The 4,958-nt window shown below is 40.3% G+C and overlaps 1 long non-coding RNA gene across 1 annotated transcript; it reads left to right on the top strand.

The window, feature by feature from the left end:
• Positions 1-3,401: 3,401 nt before the first annotated feature.
• LOC133829106 (uncharacterized) lies at positions 3,402-4,472 on the top strand. The gene is made up of 3 exons (XR_009891530.1): positions 3,402-3,501; positions 4,073-4,142; positions 4,251-4,472. It is a non-coding gene; the product is annotated as an uncharacterized LOC133829106 (long non-coding RNA).
• Positions 4,473-4,958: the final 486 nt, after the last annotated feature.

Genomic DNA, 4,958 nt, shown 5'->3' with positions numbered 1-4,958 from the left:
TTGGATCAGTTTGAAAAATACACGATAGAATAGATCCCCAGGGAGCAGAACACAAACGCCGATGCACTCGCGAAACTCACCTCCACACGAGACGAAGACACGCTTGAGTCCATACCGGTCGAATATCTCCCCAAGCCAAGCATAGCAGAAGAAAGGATCAACATGGTCAAGAGCTTTGAGGAGTCATGGTTTGCACCCATTGGGAGGTACCTAAATGACGGGACCTTGCCTTTGGATAAAAAAGAGGCCCGTAGACTGATTTACAGAGCCGCCCAGTACACCCTAGTAGATGGAACCTTGTATAAGAGAGGCTTCCCTACCCCGTTCCTGCGGTGCATAGATAAGGGAGAGGCATCAAATTTTTTACAAGAGATACACGAAGGGGAATGTGGAAACCATGCTGGGGGGCAGTCCACTGCAAAAAGGCCATCCGCCAGGGGTATTATTGGCCTACCATGGAGAAGGACGTGAGCGACTTCGTGAGAAGGTGTGACAAGTGCTAGAGACATGCGAATTACCCCGACAGTCGCCAAATGAGCTGGTGAGCATGACCAGTTCGTGGCCCTATGCTGTGTGGGGGATTGACTAGATTGAGGCACTGCCAATAGGAAGAGGAGGAGCTAAGTACACGGTGGTAGCAGTCGACTATTTCACTAAGTGGGTGGAAGCGGAGCCTTTAGTCAACATAACGGCTAAGCAGATCACCACCTTTGTAAACAAGAACATTGTTTGCAGATTCGGAGTACCTTACAAGATTATCTCCGACAATGGAACACAATTTGACGGAGGGATGTTCGAGGACTAATGCAACGCAAAAAGAATCAGGAGGAGTTTCTCCGCAGTAGTACATCCCCAAGCCAATGGGCAAGTAGAGGCCATCAACAAGATCCTGAAAAGGAACTTGAAAACTAAAATGGAAAAGTTGAAAGGGGGTTGGGTCGAGGAACCCCCAAATGTGCTCTGGACCTACAGGACTACCCCTTGTTCCACCACTGGGGAGACACCTTTCGCCTTAGCCTACAACTGCGAGGCTGTCCTTCCGATAGAAATGAAGATTAACTCCATCCGCACGCAAGCATATGATGACCAGGCAACATCACAGCATTAGTCGGGAACTTGGACCTGCTGGAAGCCAAGAGGGAAAGGGCACAACTAAGGCTAGCCACATATAACCAACGGGCAGCGAAGTACTACAATTCAAGGGTGCGAGAGAGAAAGTTTAGGGTAGGAGACTTGGTACTGAGGAAGGTACTCCCCAACACGCAAGACTCGGGGGCGAGGGTACTAGGGGCGAACTGGGAAGGACCCTAACAGGTCGCTCAGTGCATACCACCAAACACCTACAAACTGGCCCGCATGGATAACACCATTATACCTCAGGCGTGGAATGCGGAGCACCTCAAGAAATACTACCAGTGAGACTTCTGCGCCCGTGCAAGGAAGACCTATGTTTAGTTTGTTCCCTGTTATGTTCACTTAGTAAGTAAGAATTAAAGAGGCTACCTGGGTAACCTCCTAATTAGATGTAACCCTTTCATATGTATGTCATTGTAACCCACATGCTATGAATGAAACAGTTCGCCACTTTACGTGTCATTCTTCTTCCATATAGCACCCACCAAAGTGCTTGCTAAAATAAATTTCACCAAACACTTGGGGGGGGGGGGGGGGGTAGGACAGGAGGCAAAACGGACAGCAAACAGGAGGATTTTAAAAAGGACCCCTCATATCAGAGGGAACCTAAAAAGGACCCCCTATCAGGAGGATCCTAAAAGGACCTCTTATATCAAGGCCTTAAACAAGGTCCTTATATAAAAAAAAAAGTGATGAACCCTTACAAACAGGGAGAAGACCTTGCAAGGCATCTCTTGAGTTCACAAGGATTAGATACCCTTGTGAACATCAAGGAGGCCAAAAGGTCTTACAAAAAAAAAAAAAACTTCCAAATAAAAGTAGATGCTCCCACAAAAGGGAAGGCCTCAGAAAGAGCACCCACCAATAAGCCTAGAGCGGCTACCAAGCCGTCTAGCCAAAAAGGGTCCTAAAAGAGACCCTTGCAAAAATAGTACTATGAATAATGACGAGAAGGACGCTTCTCGCAAGAAATAATAAGCGTGCGCAAAAATATATAAAAGGATAGCTAGAACCCAAGGGGTCAATATATCCTTACAAGAACAATCAAGAGGCACCAAAAAAGGACCTATTGAACCCTTTAACATGGGCTCCAAAGGACCTCTAGCCTGATAAATAAAAAAGGGGAACCTACCGAACCCCATCATACGGGCTCAAAAAGACCTCGAACACAGAGGAATAAAATATGAATAATCGCATATGTATATATAAAAAGAGAGTTTTGGTAACATAACAAGGCTAAAAAAAAATTATTCCAAGCACAATAGGGCTCGAACGAGCATACATCCACAGTGGATTAACCGGCAAAAATTATAAAATGATAATCTCAAGGACTCCTGCCACGGGCGTTCCACCCAGCCGCCCGGGCAACGGCGTGCTCGCCAAAGGAGGAGAAATCAAAGTTAGGATCCTGCCTCCATACGCCATAAAGGGTGCGCTCTATGGACCTATACTCAATAGCTGCCTTGTCCGCCTCTAAGGAAGCGACCCTCCCCTGCAACGTAGCTGTAGCAGCCTTGGCACCTTCAAGTTCTGCCTCTAAGGAAGCGACCCTCTCATGCGATGCAGCTGTAGTAGCCTTGGCACCCTCAAGTTCCGCCTCTACGCTGGTGACCCGTTCCTGCAACATCGTGGCCTTGGCAATCGCCCTCTTCTTCTTTTTTGATGAGGAAGAAGCTTTCGCCAAGGCCTTCTCTAGCTTAGACCTGGTTTCAGCAAGTTCCCTCTCGAGCTCCTGAACCTAAACCGCAAGACGGTCCCTCTCAGCATTCGAAGTGGAAAGGTTGTGAGCCGAGTCGGCAAACCACTGGGCCACTGTATAGGTCTACACAAGAAAAATAATAACAACAATGATAAGTAACCAAAAAAGGGGAATAAAAAGGGATAAGGCCGACATAAGATGCATGAACTCACCCAAGAAGTGGAGTGCGTAAGAGTCTCCCCAAGAACCGACATAACGAAACTCCCAAGACCATTCCAATCAGCTTCAGGGAGGTCTGTGGCACTACAAAAAATTCTACTTTCAATGACTCCCTACAATGTCTTACACCATTGGTGTAAGACATTAAAAATTAGAAGGGATTTTAAATGGCTAATGGTGTAAGACATTGAAAGTGCATATTAATGGTTACAAATGGAAGACATTAAAAATAGTGGAAGACGTTGGAAATAGGCTGGTAGTGATAAGTGGAGCACATCCAACGTCTCCCAGTGGGAGACGTGGGACACGTGGCACGTCTCCCAGTGGGAGACGTTGGATGTGCTCCACTTATAAAACAAACTCTACACAGCCTTCTTCCTCATTCACGAACCCGAGAGCAAACCAGAGAGGAATTGGGCGATTTGGGGCTGCGTTTTTAGGGTTCTAAGGTAAGTTTTTTTTTATTTTCTTGATTTTTAGTTAATTATTTTGCAAATAAATCATAGGTTTTTCATTAGGATGAGTAATATACATGATTTTGTGTTAGTTTTATATTTTTATGCATTTTTTTATATACATTGTATGTTTTTGTGGTTTTTCAATGGAAGTTTTTAGGGATTTATGATTTTTTAGTTTTTTTTTTTTAATTTAACCTATCACATTGTATATATTTCATTAGAGTATATATGTTCATGATTTTTTTAAATTTTTATCAATTTTTATTTCGAAATTTAGATATATTTTTTTATATTTGATTTTTTTTAAAAATTGTAACTATTTTGTTATATATATAGTTATGTTAAAATAAATTTATTAAATAGAAATATATTAAAATTTTTATGTTTTTGTTTATTATTAAGTTTTTAGGTTATGAAATTTTATATTGATTTTTTGTTGAGGTTATAATTAGCGGCACATTGTGATTTTTTTTATTTGTTTACTAATATCATTTACTATTATTAGATATTTAGTGATATTTGTTTAGTAATGTTTAACATATTAATTAATTTAATTTCATAGGTTGTGATTTTGTGGTGAGATTTTAGAGAGTATTTTGCATCAAAATTTCAATATCAATCACACATTTGAGGTAATTAAGTTTCTAAAATTACAATAATACGTTATATATTGCTAGATATTTAGTGATGTTTTATTTATTATTTATTAATTTAATTTTATTGGTTTGTGGATTTAATAGCGAATTTGATTACTAAGTGAAGTAACTTTGCTAGCTTTTGGATTAAAGATTGCAACAGGTACATATATATTCTCTTACTTCTACTTTTAATATTATTAAACAAATGTTAGAGGAGTTTGAATATCTTAAATATTCATCCATAGTGAAGTAGGTTCTGAGATTAAAATTGTGTGCTGCGGTGATAACGGAAGGTTGAGAACTTGTGTGTATTAGTGAAGTAGGTTCTGATAAATTTTACTGTGTGCTGCGGAGCTATAAGGAATAAACTTATTGTGTGTTGTTTGAATTGTTTGTTTTGCTATTCACATGCAGATGGTTAGGTCACTATTATAGGGGAAATGCTGCCCGATTTTATCTAGGATAATAAACAATTAGTTTTATATAGACATTCTATAAGGAAGAAACTTATTGTATGTTGTTTGAATTGTTTGTTTTGATATTCACATGCAGATGGTTAGGTCACTATTATAGGGGAAATGCTGCCCGATTTTATCTAGGATAATAAAAAATTAGTTTTATATAGACATACAACTTTATCACGTGCTTATTTAGTGTTGTTTCTTTTCTTTTCCATAGACATAGGAGAATATATGGATAAACAGTGGATGTCAGCGAATAGGTTATCTGCGGAATTTAGGAACGGGGTTGATTTGTTCTTAAGGTTTTGTTCAGAAAATGTGAAAGACCCAAATTTTACTTATTGTCCAT

This window comes from Humulus lupulus, chromosome 4, assembly GCF_963169125.1.
Source record: "Humulus lupulus chromosome 4, drHumLupu1.1, whole genome shotgun sequence".
Classification (NCBI taxonomy): Eukaryota; Viridiplantae; Streptophyta; class Magnoliopsida; order Rosales; family Cannabaceae; genus Humulus; species Humulus lupulus.
The sequence above is the reverse complement of the archived record's forward strand: the minus strand, read 5'-3'. Positions and strand labels throughout refer to the sequence as shown.